We start from the raw sequence: 17016 nt of genomic DNA on the forward strand, positions 1-17016 counted from the left end.
ATGGTGGATAAGCTTTTTGATGTGCTGCTGGATTCGGTTTGCCAGTATTTTATTGAGGATTTTTGCATCAATGTTCATCAAGGATATTGGTCTGAAATTCTCTTTTTTGGTTATGTCTCTGCCAGGTTTTGGTATCAGGACGATGCTGGCTTCATAAAATGTGTTAGGGAGGATTCCCTCTTTTTCTATCGATTGGAATAGTTTCAGAAGGAATGGTACCAGTTCCTCCTTGTACCTCTGGTAGAATTCAGCTGTGAATCCATCAGGTCCTGGACTCTTTTTGGTTGGTAAGCTATTGATTATTGCCACAATTTCAGAGCCTGTTATTGGTCTATTCAGAGATTCAACTTCTTCCTGGTTTAGTCTTGGGAGGGTGTATGTCTTGAGGAATTTATCCATTTCTTCTAGATTTTCTAGTTTATTTGCATAGAGGTGTTTGTAGTATTCTCTGATGGTAGATTGTATTTCTGTGGGATAGGTGGTGATATCCCCTTTTTCATTTTTTTATTGCATCTATTTGATTCTTCTCTCTTTTATTCTTTATTAGTCTTGCTAGCGGTCTATCAATTTTGTTGATCTTTTCAAAAAACCAGCTCCTGGATTCATTAATTTTTTGAAGGGTTTTTTGTGTCTCTATTTCCTTCAGTTCTGCTCTGATTTTAGTTATTTCTTGCCTTCTGCTAGCTTTTGAATGTGTTTGCTCTTGCTTTTCTAGTTCTTTTAATTGTGATGTTAGGGTGTCAATTTTGGATCTTTCCTGCTTTCTCTTGTGGGCATTTAGTGCTATAAATTTCCCTCTACACACTGCTTTGAATGTGTCCCAGAGATTCTGATATGTTGTGTCTTTGTTCTCATTGGTTTCAAAGAATATCTTTATTTCTGCCTTCATTTCATTATGTACCCAATAGTCATTCAGGAGCAGGTTGTTCAGTTTCCATGTAGTTGAGCGGTTTTGAGTGAATTTCTTAATCCTGAGTTCTAGTTTGATTGCACTGTGGTCTGAGAGACAGTTTGTTATAATTTCTGTTCTTTTACATTTGCTGAGGAGAGCTTTACTTCCAACTATGTGGTCAATTTTGGAATAGGTGTGGTGTGGTGCTGAAAAAAATGTATATTCTGTTGACTTGGGGTGGAGAGTTCTGTAGATGTCTATTAGGTCCACTTTATGTAGAGCTGAGTTCAATTCCTGGATATCCTTGTTAACTTTCTGTCTCGTTGATCTGTCTAATGTTGACAGTGGGGTGTTAAAATCTCCCATTATTATTGTGTGGGAGTTTAAGTCCCTTTGTAGGTCACTCAGGACTTGCTTTATGAATCTGGGTGCTCCTGTGTTGGGTACATATATATTTAGGATAGTTAGCTCTTCTTGTTGAATTGATCCGTTTACCATTATGTAATGGCCTTCTTTGTCTCTTTTGATCTTTGTTGGTTTAAAGTCTATTTTATCAGAGACTAGGATTGCAACCTCTGCCTTTTTTTTGTTTTCCATTTGCTTGATAGATCTTCCTCCATCCCTTTATTTTGAGTCTATGTGTGTCTCTGCACGTGAGATGGGTTTCCTGAATACAGCACACTGATGGGTCCTGACTCCTTATCCAGTTTGCCAGTCTGTGTCTTTTAATTGGAGCATTTAGCCCATTTACATTTAACATTAATATTGTTATGTGTGAATCTGATCCTGTCATTATGATGTTAGCTGGTTATTTTGCTCGTTAGTTGATGCAGGCCTGGTGGTGACAAAATCACTCAGCGTTTGCTTGTCTGTAAAGTATTTTATTTCTCCTTCACTTATGAAGCTTAGTTTGGCTGGATATGCAATTCTGGGTTGAAAACTGTTTTCTTTAAGAATGTTGAATATCGGCCCCTACTCTCTTCTGGCTTGTAGAGTTTCTGCCAAGAGATCAGCTGTTAGTCTGATGGGCTTCCCTTTGTGGGTAACCCGACCTTTCTCTCTGGCTGCCCTTAATATTTTTTCCTTCATTTCAACTTTGGTGGATCTGACAATTATGTGTCTTGGAGTTGCTCTTCTCGAGGAGTATCTTTGTGGCGGTCTCTGTATTTCCTGAATCTGAATGTTGGCCTGCCTTGCTAGATTGGGGAAGTTCTCCTGGATAATATCTTGCAGAGTGTTTTCCAACTTGGTTCCATTCTCCCCGTCATTTTCACGTACACCAATCAGACGTAGGTTTGGTCTTTTCACATAGTCCCAAATTTCTTGGGGGCTTTGTTCATTTCTTTTTATTCTTTTTTCTCTAAACTTCGCTTCCCACTTCATTTCATTCATTTCATCTTCCATCAGCGATACCCTTTCTTCCAGTTGATCGCATCTGCTACTGAGGCTTCTGCAATCTTCGCGTACTTCTCAAAACTTGGCTTTCAGCTCCATCAGCTCCTTTAAGCCCTTCTCTCTATTGGTTATTCTAGTTATCCATTCTTCTAATTTTTTTTCAAAGTTTTTAACTTCTTTGCTATTGTTTTGAATTTCCTCCCGTAGCTCAGAGTAGTTTGATCGTCTGAAGCCTTCTTCTCTCAACTCATCAAAGTCATTCTCCATCCAGCTTTGTTCCGTTGCTGGTGAGGAACTGCGTTCCTTTGGTGGAGGAGAGGTGCTCTGCTTTTAGAGTTTCCAGTTTTTCTGCTCTGTTTTTTCCCCATCTTTGTGGTTTTATCTACTTTTGGTCTTTGATTATGGTGATGTACAGATGGGTTTTTGGTGTGGATGTCCTTTCTGTTTGTTAGTTTTCCTTCTACCAGACAGGACCCTCAGCTGCAGGTCTGTTGGAGTTTACTAGAGGTCCACTCCAGACCCTGTTTGGCTGGGTGTCAGCAGCGGTGGCTGCAGAACAGTGGATTTTTGTGAGACCACAAATTCAGCTGTCTGATATTTCCTCTGTAAGTTTTGTCTCAGAGGAGTACCCAGCTGAGTGAGGTGTCAATCTGTCCCTACTGGGGGGGTGCCTCCCAGTTAGGCTGCTCAGGGGTGAGGGACCCACTTTAGGAGGCAGTCTGTGCATTCTCAGATCTCCAGCTGCATGCTGGGAGAACCCCTACTCTCTTCAAAGCTGTCAGTCAGACAAGGACATTTAAGTCTGTGGAGGTTCCTGCTGACTTTTTGTTTGTCTGTGCCCTTCCCCCAGAGGTGGAGCCTACAGAGGCAGGCAGGCCTCCTTGAGCTGTGGTGGGCTCCACCCAGTTCGAGCTTCCTGGCTGCTTTGTTTACCTAAGCAAGCCTGGGCAATGGCGGGCGCCCCTCCCCCAGCCTCGCTGCCACCTTGCAGCTTGATCTCAGACTGCTGTGCTAGCAATCAGCGAGACTCCATGGGCATAGGACCCTCCGAGCCAGGTGCGGGACACAATCTCCTAGTGTGCCGTTTTCCAGGCCGGTTGGAAAAGCGCAGTATTAGGGTGAGACTGACCCGATATTCCAGGTGCCGTCTGTTACCCCTTTCTTTGACTAGGAAAGGGAACTCCCTGACCCCTTGAGCTTCCTGAGTGAGGCAATGCCTCGCCCTGCTTCGGCTCGTGCACAGTGCGTTTCACCGACTGTCCTGCACCCACTGTTTGGCACTCCCTAGTGAGATGAAACCGGTACCTCAAAGAGAAATGCAGAAATCACCTGTCTTCTGTGTTGCTCAGGCTGGGAGCTGTAGACTGGAGCTGTTCCTATTCGGCCATCTTGGCTCCACATGGAATCAACTTTCTGATGTTTATGAAATTAAGAAGTACTTTATAATCAAAATGTATGTTCTTATACCAAGAACATAATCATGTCACCCTCTTCTCTGTAGGAAGACAATATAATCTCTTACATTTCTCAAAGCTTGGTACAATTTGGTAATATGCATGGATAAGCAAAGGCTGATACCAAATAATCTAATGCCAAATCAATAAGGGAATAATTTTCAGAAAAAAACTTTTGTTTGATTTTTAATGTTTGTGTGATTTTTCTTTCTTAACTCTGTAAAAAGTGCTTGTCATTGCAAAAAAAAAATGAGTAATATGAGGAAAGTACCTTGAATTTAATATCAATAGACATATGCACACTTTTTAGATAAAATACAACTACCTTCATAAGTGACAGGCTCAAAACCTTATGGTTCTAAAGAGAATGTGTTATTTCTAATTTTGCAATTTCTCAATTCCTAATTTCTGGAATCATCTGGGAACTTAAATAGCTATAGAATTTCAGACGCTTCGAGAATTTAGATTCATACTCATGTAACCATATGTGACAAAATCTGCTAGTTGCATAATAATTATCCATTCATTCCTTTTCCTTTGGAAAGACCCTATTAATCAGCATGGATCATTACTGCTTAGAATAAAAGTTTCATTTTCTGCTCCCATTGCAGCCAAGTGTCCATTTTAGATAGGTCAATGAAAATGAGATTTAAGAGACATTATTTCTTCATTCATCAAATATGTGAGCCACCCAGTCCTAGAATCCAATTTTGACACTTGTCGTCTGGGTCCAAGATGATACTAATTACCAAAATATTTCTTGCAGGAAGAAGCAGATGGTGCACTCAAGGGGATAATTTTTTTAATGTAATGAATGGAAAAAAAGAATTATTGCAGAGGTGAGGTCAAGGTGAAAGGAACCAAAGAGGACATGATGAAGCACCTAGATCCAGCAAGAATAGAAAGTCATTACCTCTCCTTTGCTTGACATGACAAATAAAAAAAGACAGATAATACCAGAACATGATAAGAAGCAAGAGCTATGATTACAGCAGAAGGGTCACTCAACAACATCTGAAATTATAAGGAGAAGGATATAGCTACTGCCAAGACCTAGCAGGAAGATAAAAGGGGAGAATACTCGGGCTACTTTTTGCATTCAAACAACAATTTCATAGCTACTGCCAAGGCCTAGCAGGAAGATAAAAGGGGAAAATACTCTGGCTACTTTTTCCATTCAGACGACAATCTCCCTCCTCCTCTCCCTCCTCTGTCTAGAAATCCCCAGTGTCTCTTGTTCCCATCTTTATATTTATGTGTATGCATATTTAGCTCCTTCTTGCAGGTAAGGAAAAACATCCATTGGGTATTATGCTTATTACCTGGGGGATAGGATCATTTGTATCCCAAACTTCAGTGTCACACAATATACCTACAAACCTGCACATATACCCTTTAATCTATAATAAAAGTTGAAATTATTAAAAAATGAAGTGAGTCACACATTTTTTTGGTTCCCCAGTGCATGTAAAAGTTACACTATATTTTAGTCCATTAAGCATGTAATAACACTGTAAAATACAATGCACTTAACTTTAATTAAAAATACTGTATTGCTAAAAAAAAAAAAATGAGAACAATTTCCTGCCGGCATCTCCAATTAACTGGACCCAACTAAAATCTAGAGGGGAAAGGAGCTGATTTGAAGCAGTGTATAGATATATACCTTCCTGGGCAAGGAGCAGGAAAAAAACGGAAGAAAAGATCTAATGAACAAGGAAAATAATCAAGAGAGTCACTATTATTAATGGATTCTTTTCAGGCAGCTGAGTGCAATTCGAACTGACATATCCTAACTGGCACAGTGGGATAAACACAATACTAAAGGTATGGTCGAATTGTTGAGAGGGCAAAGGAATCAGTTACTCACTCTGCCAATTTGTGTTGGAGAATGTTCTAGAGAGAAACAATATATAAAAACTTGATGCTGAAAGGAGAAAAATAACTTGAACAGAAAGACAATCAGGTGATTACTAATGAAAAACTTAGTTTGCCTTGAACATAGAATTATTATAATAAAAGAGTATTTAGAAAGGGGCAGCATCAAAGGCTTTGTGGCCAAAAAGTATGTCGAAATTAGAGTTTAATTAATTTTCTATTTTTCTGTTAGTATTAAGGGGAATGAATAACAGGGTAGAGATGCTAGACATTATGAGACATCGTGATAATGTAGGATGTAGTAAGCATGATCTCCAGCAAATGGAACATTCTGTTTCCTGAAAATATGTAAAATTAAACTTATTTATTTTTATATTCATGCATATGGTGTAGTTTCTGTCACATGGTAGGTACCTAAATTATAATTGGAACAGGTATGAGTCCACGTTTAGTGTGGTATGTAAGTTAGGAAAATATGTTTAGAAAAACAGAATACAAATTATGAAAACATTAGATATCTGGCTTTAGAGGAGGTTATGCAATTAAGTGGCCTGAAGTTTAAGCCTCATTAGCTTCACAGTAAATCTGCCTCTGCTCTGGATTAAATAAATGGACACTGTCATATGCATAGGCAAGTACAATAGAAGTAAATAATAGATAAAAAATACTGTTTAATCAAAAGAAGCATCTGATAATTTCTTTCATTATTAGAGTAGAGGGAGGGATAAGAAATAATTTTTGAGATGTTAGGTAAATGGTAGGCTGTTACATACTTCAATTATTCCAAAAATATTTATGAGTGTATGTAATGTACCAGGCATTAAGCTAGAGCATACAGAGGGAAAAGATATAGTCAATAATTTATTAATATCACATAAGAATGAGAGAAACAAGTAACTATAGGTTACATGCTGTGGTTGATAAATGAAAATGATGCTAGAATGATACAGAGAAGGATTATCTACATTAGTCTTGGTTCTTTATGGTTGAAAGCATGACCTAATATTAAATGGGAGATGTAAGCCAGAGCACTATCATTAGGGAACTTATGTGCTCACATTTTTGTTTTGAAAAAATCTCGGCCGGGCGCGGTGACTCATGCCTGTAATCCCAGCACTTTGGGAGGCCGAGGCGGGTGGATCACAAGGTCAGGAGATTGAGACCATGGTGAAACCCTGTCTCTACTAAAAATATAAAAAATTAGCCGGGCGCGGTGGCGGGCGCCTGTAGTCCCAGCTACTCTGGAGGCTGAGGCAGGAGAATGGCGTGAACCCGGGAGGCGGAGCTTGCAGTGAGCGGAGATCGCGCCACTGCACTCCAGCCTGGGCAACAGAGCGAGACTCCATCTCAAAAAAAAAAGGAATCTCTAGCTGCACAAGAGAGGATAGATCAATGATAGTGTAAATGGGGAAACTACTGCAGCAAATGGTTATGGGTGGTGTAGGTAAAGATTAATAGACATAACTAAAATATGAAAAATGGGTATTGCCAAAAGGGAGAAAATTTTAGTGGAATCAACAGAACTTAATGTAGTTTGGTTGTGTTTTGTTTTTAAATATATTTTTTAAATTTTTTATTTTTAATTTTTGTGGGTCCATAGTAGATATATATATTTACAGTGTACAAGAGATATTTTGATACAGCATATAATGCATAATAATCACATTAGGGTAAATGGGATATCTATAACCTCAAACATTTATTCTTTATTTGTATTGCAAGCAATCCTCTTTTAGTTATTTTAAAATGTATAATAAACTATTGTTGACTGTAGTTACTCTGTTGTGCTATCAAATACTAGATCTTATTCATTCTATCTAACTACATTTTTGTACTCGTTACTACACCCTTCCTCCCCCCTATCTACTATTCCTAGCCTCTGGTAATCATCATTCTACTCTCTATACCTATGAGTTCAATTTTTTAAATTTTTCCAACCTTAAATAAGTAAGAACCTGTGAAATTTGTCTTTCTGTGCCTGGTTTACTTCCCTTAACATAATGACTTCCAGTTCCATCCATGTTGTGGCAAATGACAGTATCTCATTATTTGTTATGGCTGATTAATACTCCACTGTGAATATGCACCACATTTTTTTATCCTGTGTTGATGGACACAGATTGCTTCAAAATCTTGGCTATTGTGAATAGTGCTACCAAAAAAAAAAAAAAAAAACATGAAAATGCAGATATGTCTTCAATATACTGATTTCCTTTTTTTGGGGGGGGGTTGTACACCCAGCAGTAGAATTGATGGACTATATGGTAGCTTTATTTTTAGTCTTTTGAGGAACTTCCAAACTATTCTCCCTAGTGGCTGTACTAATTTACATTCACAGCAAAAGTGTGCTAGGTTTCTCATTTGACAGAATTTAATTTTGGATTGAAGAATTATATGACTGGAAGAAAAACATGAAGGAATACTGTATTAGTCCATTTTCACACTGCTGATAAAGACATACCCGAGACTGGGTAATTTATACAAGAAAAAAGGTTTATTGGACTTACAGTCCCACATGGCTGGGGAGGCCTCACAATCATGGCAGAAGGCAAGTAGGAGCAAGTCACATCTTACATGGATGGCAGCAGGCAAAGAGAGAGCTTGTGCAGAAAAACTCCCATTTTTAAAACCATCAGATTTCATGAGACTTACGCACAATCACGAGAACAGCATGGGAAAGACCTGCCCATGATTCAATCACCTTCCACCAGCTCCCTTTCACAGCATGAGGGAATTATAGGAGCTACAAGATGAGATTTAGGTGGGGACACAGAGCCGAACAATATCATTCTGCCCTTGGGCCCTCCCATATTTCATACCTTCACATTTCAAAACTGATCATGCCTTCCCAACAGCACCCCCAAAGTCTTAACTCATTTCAGCATTAACTCAAAAGTCCAAAGTCGAAAGTCTCATCCAAGATGAGGCAAGTCCCTTCTGCCTATGATCCTGTAAAATCAAAAGCAAGTTAGTTACTCCCTAGATACAATGGGGGTAGAGTCATTGGGTAAATGCAGCCATTCCAAATGAGAAATTGGCCAAAAAAAGGGGGCTACAGACCCTATGCAGGTCCAAAATTCAGCGAGGCAGTCAAAGTTCCAAAATAATCTCCTTTGACTCCATGTCTCAAATCCAGGTCACATTGATGCAAGAGATGGGTTCCTATGGTCTTGGGCATCTCCACCCCTGTGGCTTTGCAGGGTACAGCCTCTCTCCAGGCTGCTTTCATGGGTTGGCATTGAGTGTTTGCAGCTGTTCCAGGCACACAGTGCAAGCTGTCAGTGGATCTACCATTCAGGAGTCTGGAGGACAGTGGCCCTCTTCTCACTGTTCCACTAGTTGGTGCCCCAGTAAGGACTCTGTGTAGGGGCTCCTGCCCCACATTTTCCTTCTGTACTGTCCTAGCAGAGGTTCTCCATGAGGACCCCACCCCTACAGCAAACTTCTGCACGGACATCCAGGCATTTCCATACATGCTCTGAAATCTAGCTGGAGGTTCCCAAACCTCAGTTCTTGATTTCTGTGCCCTTGTAGGCTCAACACCATGTTTAAGCTGCCAAGATTGAGGCTTGCACCCTCTGAATCCATGGCCAGAGCTTGACACTGGCCCCTTTCAGCGATGGCTGGAGTGGCTGGGACACAGGGCACCAAGTCCCTAGGCTGCACACACAATGGGATCCCTGAGCCCGGCCCATAAAACCACCTTTTCTTCCTAGGCCTCTGGGCTTGTGATGGGAGGGGCTGCTGTGAAGACCTCTAACATTCCCCGGGGACATTTTCCTCATTGTCTTGGGATTAACATTTGTCTCTTCATTACTTATGCAAATTTCTGTAGCTGGCTTGAATTTCTCCTCAGAAAATTGGATTTTCTTTTCTATTGCATTTTCAAGCTGCAAATTTTCTGAATTTTTATGCCGTTTCTCTTTTAAGATTGAATGCCTTTAACAGCACCCAAGTGACATTTTCAATGTTTTGCTGCTTAGAAATTTCTTCTACTAGATGCCCTAAATCATCTCTCTCAAGTTCAGTGTTCCACAAATCTCTAGGGAAGAAGCAAAAGGCTGCCAGTCTCCTTGGTAAAACATAGCAAAAGTCACTTTTACTCCAGTTTCCAACAAGTTCTTCATCTCCATCTGAGACCACCTCAGCCTGGATTTCATTGTCCATATCACTATCAGCATTTTGTTAAAAGCTTCAACAAGTCTCTGGGAAGTTCCAAACTTTCCTACATTTTCCTGTATTCTTCTGGGCCTTCCAAACTGTTCCAACCTCTTCCTGTTACTCAGTTCCCAAATAGCTTCCACATATTTGGGTATATTTATAGAAGCACTCTACTCTGCTGGTACCAATTTACTGTATTAGTCGTTTTTCACACTGCTGATAAAGACATACCTGAGACTAGGTAATTAATAAAGGAAAGAGGGTTTATTGGACTTACAGTTCCACATGGCTGCAGAGGCCTCACAATCATGGTGGAAGGCAAGGAGGAGCAAATCACATCTTATGTGGATGGCAGCAGGCAAAGAGGGTTTGTGCAGAGAAACTTCTGTTTTTAAAACAATTATATCTCATGACACCCATTCACTATCACAAGAAAAACACTGGAAAGACCTAACCCAATCATTCAGTCATCTCCCACCAGGTCCCTTCCACAACATATGGGAATTATAGGAGCTACACGATGACATTTAGGTGGAGACACAGAGCCAAGCCATATCAAATACCAAGTGGGTACCCTGTTTTTATGATTGACTGGGTGTTTCATGGTGCCTTTAACCAAAGTACAGAATGTAGAGTGAAGATAAGATTGTGGATAAATGTTAATGAGTTTGGGTTGAGATATATATGCTGTATCTGATCTTTCTGTAAGACATTAGAGTAAAGATAATCAGTAGGCAATCAAATATATGAATGTGCAAGGTGTCAGTCCAAGATAGAGATTTGAGTAATGGGTCTACACATGGCAGTTGTACCTATGAGCATGAGAGAGATCACTGAGTAAAAGAAAGATTACCTTTGGCTATAAGTAAGAAAATCTGATAACAATGGCTTAAACATAATAATGTTGATTTGTTTTTACAATAAAGTTTAGAGTGATTCATTACAGAGTTTGTTTGACAACACTAATCAACAAAGTCTCCGGTAATCCAGTGTTTCAATTTATCTGGCTCTGCAACTAAATTATTACAAAATGTATTGGTATAAATAAAAAATTTATTATGTTCAGATTGTGAAGGCAAGAAATTTGGATAGTCACAGTAGGGACAATTTTTCTGTACTCCAAAAAGTTGGGAAAGTTAACTGAAGGATTCAAAGGCTGGGGGCTGGATTCACATAAATGTGATTTGGATTTCATCTAAACATCTCTTGATGTTCTTTCATGTGTGCTTCATCACAGCATGGCAGCCCAGTCCCAGGAGTAAAAGAAACCCAGAAGCTTTCTTTCCCTTTATGGCCTACTCTCCGAAGTCTTGCAATGTCACTTGTGCCACACTTTATTCATCGAGACCATCAAAAAGTTTGACCCTGGTTCCAGTGGAAAGGAAATAATTTTGCCTCTTTAGGGGGAGTAACAACTGTCACAGGCAGTAGGTTCTGGAACAGTATTTGAGATCTGAAATCTTGCTGTATCCTTTTTGGAAAATACAATTTTTTATAGCCTGGATTCTTCCAATGTAATCATTTATCATCTGTATGGTGTGATCCTTATCCCCATTGTGCAAAGTTTCCTCTTCACTACAGGTATTAGGATCCAGAAAGGATGTAGCTAGGGCTCTCCTAAAAAAGTTCCCAGAAGTCTACACAGAAAAGATGCATTTATATCCCACTGGCCACAAGGTAGTCATATCTTCAAATCTAGCTTCAAGAAAAGTGGGGAAATGTGTTATTCTGGGTGACCATTTTCAATAGCTAAAAAGTAAAATATATGGAAAGATAATCAATTAGCAATCTCTAGAATAAATCTCTAGAGTGTAAAATTAAAAACTATATGAAAGTTGCTTTGCTACCACATATAATTTAAAAAAAAAAATGCCACACTTTCAAGATAGTTACATTCAAAAATAACTTTAGCTTTTATTTTGATAAGAAATCAATTCTTTACAGACATATAGCTTCTATTATAATGTGTAGACTCATGAAAATTATGATATTCAGCATTTTAAAACAAATTATTCTTAAGAATGTCAATTTTACTGTCTGTTAGCTTGACTTCCCTGCTTCAGAATCCTGCTTATTTGGTTTGTTTGACATTGAGTCAAATCAGTATTAAAGTGAGGATTGTTGACAGCAGCATAGGTCAATTTTGAAAAATCAATTTGAAATGAATAGATTAAAGAAAGAAGTTTACTGTCAAATATTTTTTGCTCAGGCTTGGCATTGCCATCATTGATTCCGATGAGAGCTAAAAGCACTATGCTCTTTTCCATATAAAACATTTTAACTGCATATTTCTGAACATTCAAAAAAGGTATAATATAACGGAATAATAAAACAGACTCACACCCCCCAGCATTGAATATGATGGACAAGATTATGCTGAAACTACTTTAAAGTTCATATGGAACCAAAAAAGAGCCCACGTCACCAAGTCAATCCTAAGCCAAAAGAACAAAGCTGGAGGCATCATGCTACCTGACTTCAAACTATACTACAAGGCTACAGTAACCAAAACAGCATGGTACTGGTACCGCAACAGAGACATAGATCAATGGAACAGAACAGAGCCCTCAGAAATAATGCCACATATCTACAACTATCTGATCTTTGACAAACCTGACAAAAACAAGCAATGGGGAAAGGATTCCTTATTTAACAAATGGTGCTGGGAAAACTGGCTAGCCATATGTAGAAAGCTGAAACTGGATCCCTTCCTTACACCTTACACAAAAATTAATTCAAGATGGATTCAAGACTTAAATGTTAGACCTAAAACCATTAAAATCCTACAAGAAAATCTAGGCAATACCATTCAGGACATAGGCGTGGGCAAGGACTTCATGTCTAAAACACCAAAAGCAATGGCAACAAAAGTCAAAATTGACAAATGGGATCTCATTAAACTAAAGAGCTTCTGCACAGCAAAAGAAACTACCATCAGAGTGAACAGGCAACCTACAGAATGGGAGAAAATTTTTGCAACCTACTCATCTGACAAAGGGCTAATATCCAGAATCTACAATGAACTCAAACAAATTTACAAGAAAAAAACAAACAACCCCATCAACAAGTGGGCAAAGGACATGAACAGACACTTCTCAAAAGAAGACATTTATGCAGCCAGAAAACACATGAAAAAATGCTCATCATCACTGGCCATCAGAGAAATGCAAATCAAAACCACAGTGAGATACCATCTCACACCAGTGAGAATGGCCAAAATTAAAAAGCCAGGAAACAACAGGTACTGGAGAGGATGTTGAGAAATAGGAACAGTTTTACACGTTGGTGGGACTGTAAACTAGTTCAACCATTGTGGAAGTCAGTGTGGCGATTCCTCAGGGATCTAGAACTAGAAATACCATTTGATCCAGCCATCCCATTACTGGGTATATACCCAAAGGACTATAAATCATGCTGCTATAAAGACACATGCACATGTATGTTTATTGCGGCACTATTCACAATAGCAAAGACTTGGAACCAACCCAAATGTCCAACAACGATAGACTGGATTAAGAAAATGTGGCACATATACACCATGGAATACTATGCAGCCATAAAAAATGATGAGTTCATGTCCTTTGTAGGGACATAGATAAAACTGGAAAACATCATTCTCAGTAAACTATCACAAGGACAAAAAACCAAACACCGCATGTTCTCACTCATAGGCGGGAATTGAACAATGAGAACCCATGGACACAGGAAGGGGAACATCACACTCCAGGGACTGTTCCGGGGTGGGGGGAGGGGGGAGGGACAGCATTAGGAGATATACCTAATGCTAAATGACGAGTTAATGGGTGCAGCAAAACAACATGGCACAGGGATACATATGTAACAAACCTGCACATTGTGCACATGTACCCTAAAACCTAAAGTATAATAAAAATAAATAAATAAATAAATAAAAAAGATTATACTGAGACACATGGCTGACTCTGTTTTCACTTCTACACTATTATTCTATTTGTGTCCCTAGGAACCCTATTTCCTTAAGTTGTTAATATGGAACACTACAAAATAGAAACTGAAGTTACACATTTTTGATATTGCACGATTTCATAGAACTTTGAAGATGTCAATAAATATAATAAATATGCAATAAAAGGTGCATTATTCAATATTTTCTAAACCTATTTGTTCACAGGATGTCTCTCACACACATCATCTCGAAAGAAATAAATTTATTTTGATTTCTATGCCTTTGGGAATGAGAAAGATGTTTTCCACATCCTTGCCTCTCTCTGTTTTAGTTATAAGTGTAATCCCAATCACATGTAGTTATATTGATACTTATAAGATAATCATTCATGTACGAAATGTACTAAATAACAGGTGCTTGATAAGTGTTGGAAATACACAAATTTATCTTCAGCCTCTATCAAGGAACTCACTAAGTGTACAGTAGGCACATAAACACAGATAATTATATATAATAAAGATAATTTTATGATAGAAGAATATGCAGGGAGCTATGAGGTCACAGAAGAATGGCACTTTGCAGAAAACAGGAACAGGTTGAGAAAAAGACATTGAAGGCTTCCTGGAGGAGCTCTTGAGCTTACTGATTGGCAGGACAGACGGTGGAAGTGAGGAGGGAAAATATTTTAGATATCAAGAAGTAAGTTATTTTAGATATCAAGAAGTAAGTTATTTTAGATATCAAGAGAAAGAATCATGAAGTTGTAAAATGTCATGTGTCAGACACAATAGGAAAGGACAGAAACCAAAGCTGAAGTTGTGTCATGGAGGAGCTTGGATATAATTTCAAAGAGCCAGAACTTCATCCCGGCATGTGGGTCGTTGAAGAAATTCAGCAGTGATGAGGTTTGACACTGGAATTAGGCTTTTGGAAGATCATCCCAGTCATAATGGCGAAAATACATATAATTCTGCATATTTCTGCCTAGATAACCAGCAAAAGAATTTGGTAAAAAATGTTAGCTCACAGAATCATTGAAATGTCTAGAAAAACAGGCTCAAGATTACATTTACTGGAGAATACTCTGAACACCACCACAAACTGGGCTGACAGTTCGTGATACTGATACTAATCAACTCAAGACTGCAAAAGGACAGCCTGAAATTGAAAGCTGTGCTGCTTTTTGTCACAACCTGTTGCAGCAAAACAGACACTTCACTTCTAACTTCAGAACTGAAAACTTGATATATATTTGATTGACAAAATCTAGATAATATGTCTGCATACTAGCTGCAAGGGTGACTAGGAAGTAGTAGCTTTTTATCTTTTAAAGGAAAAACTTACAATGTGAGATATAATCAAAAGGATACAAAATAAAATTATTCAATTTTGACGATGACAGGGAAGGATAGAAACTATAAAAGGGATACAAAAAATTACAGCTAGGTAGGAGAAATAGGTTCTAGGGTTCTATAGTACTGTAAGGTGACTATGGTTAATAATTTATAATATATTTTCTAATAGCTAGAAAAGAGATGATCGTAACCAAAAGCAATGATAAATGTTTCAGTGATGGATATGCTAAATATCCTGATTTGATCATTACATATCATATACATGTATCAAAATATATCACAGTATATCATGTAAATATATATAATTATTTCAAGTCAATTAAAAGTAAAATAGAAAATATGACTATTTAAAAACCTGCAAGTGGAAGATGCTACGACAAAGAAGAAAAACAATTATCTAGGCAAGAAAAGTTGATGACCAGAACTAGCATAGTGAGTGTCAGGATGCTTAAGATGATGAAGAAGGGAAAAAGTCAAGAAGTAGTTAAGATGTAAAATAGTCAGTAGGTTATGAATGATGCATGTTAGAATATATGCCTGACTTTTCATTTTAAAATTCCAAGGGATAGTAGGCCTTTTACAAAAATAAGGAATAGGAAAGAATGCAGCCTATGTGAGGCATATCGAAAAGGAAAGAACATAAATACAATAGTATTTTTAGAACATAATAGCTCCTGTATTTAATATAATGATATTAATAAAATTATAGTATCTGTGAATGTCCAATAAAATGTCTAACATTATATAAAATAAGTTTATCTTATATAAACTAAACTTACATAAAAATAAGTTTATGTAAGATAAACTTATGTAAGATAAACTTATTTTATATAACGTATAAACTATATAAAAATAAGTTTTGACACATACTAGTTTGATACTTAGTAGAGCATTCAGGGATAACAGAATACATTAAAATTCAAAAACATATTAGTGGAAGTGAAAACCTTAAAAATAAATGCAAAATCCTGATGAATGTGAAGTGACTTATAATAATCAAAACTACCATAAATTAAAAAAATTATAGGACCTATTGTTATATGTATATAGTTAAGCCAGTCACCAGGTCAGAAGGATATGTGGGCTCATAGGCTTATTTAGCAGCAATTTCATCCTTGAGTCAATGCAAATTTATTGCCTTACAGTTCTGGAGGTCAGAGGTTAAAAATGGTTCTCACTAGGCTGAAAGCTAGGTGTCAGTACTGCCCTGTTCCTTCTGGAGCCTTTAGGGCAGAATTGGTTCCTTGACTTTTCCAGTTTTCAGATGCTGCTCCATTTCTTGACACCTGCTGTCTTCTTCTAAATCAGCAGAGCAGCATCTTTAGGTCTGTAGACTTTGATTCTTCTGACTCCTTCTTCCACTCATAAAAACTATGGTGATTACATTGTGATAGTAACATTTGACCTAATGACCTAACAATTACATTCTAACAATAACATTCTAATTATTAAGAACAATCTCCTTATTTTGAGGTCATCTGATTAGCATTTCGAATTACATATGCAATATTAATTCCCCTTGCCATAGTCATACAACATATTTACAAGTTCCAGTAATGAGCACGTGGACATCTTTGGGGATTCAGGGACATTGTTCTGCCTATCACAGATGGTAAAGGTTTAAATCTTTCAATAGTACCCTACGTTTTGGTTTGCTGCTTTAGTCTTTTCATTTCTTCTGTGACCATATGCTTGCACTGAAATCTCTCCCTGCTTGAATTATACAGAGAGGTTTCTGTATTCCTGACTGAGTACTAACTGAAATAAGGGATTGAGTCCTGGGTTTATCTGGCCAACAACCGAAACTTACAAGTAGAGAAAAGAGTTGGGACAAAGTCCTTGAGGCTTGAGATGATGTGGTGTGTTCAAAGACATGCATGAAAGGGGGTCGAGGAGGACGGCACAGGGCAGATGAAAGCACAGGGAAGGACTTTGAATTTACTCTGAATGAGACAG

At 38.1% G+C, this 17016-nt stretch overlaps 1 long non-coding RNA gene across 1 annotated transcript in view; it reads right to left on the reverse strand.

Annotated features, from left to right (window-relative positions):
- LOC131382296 (uncharacterized) overlaps positions 1 to 16342 on the reverse strand; it is a 137086-nt gene extending 120744 nt beyond the window's left edge. Inside the window, exon 1 of the long non-coding RNA XR_009211628.1 lies at positions 16204 to 16342. This is a non-coding gene — a long non-coding RNA (uncharacterized LOC131382296). The remainder of the gene's footprint in view (positions 1 to 16203) is intronic.
- Between the last annotated feature and the right edge of the window lie 674 nt (positions 16343 to 17016).

Source organism: Hylobates moloch, unplaced genomic scaffold (genome assembly GCF_009828535.3).
Source record: "Hylobates moloch isolate HMO894 unplaced genomic scaffold, HMol_V3 SCAFFOLD_22, whole genome shotgun sequence".
Taxonomy (NCBI): domain Eukaryota; kingdom Metazoa; phylum Chordata; class Mammalia; order Primates; family Hylobatidae; genus Hylobates; species Hylobates moloch.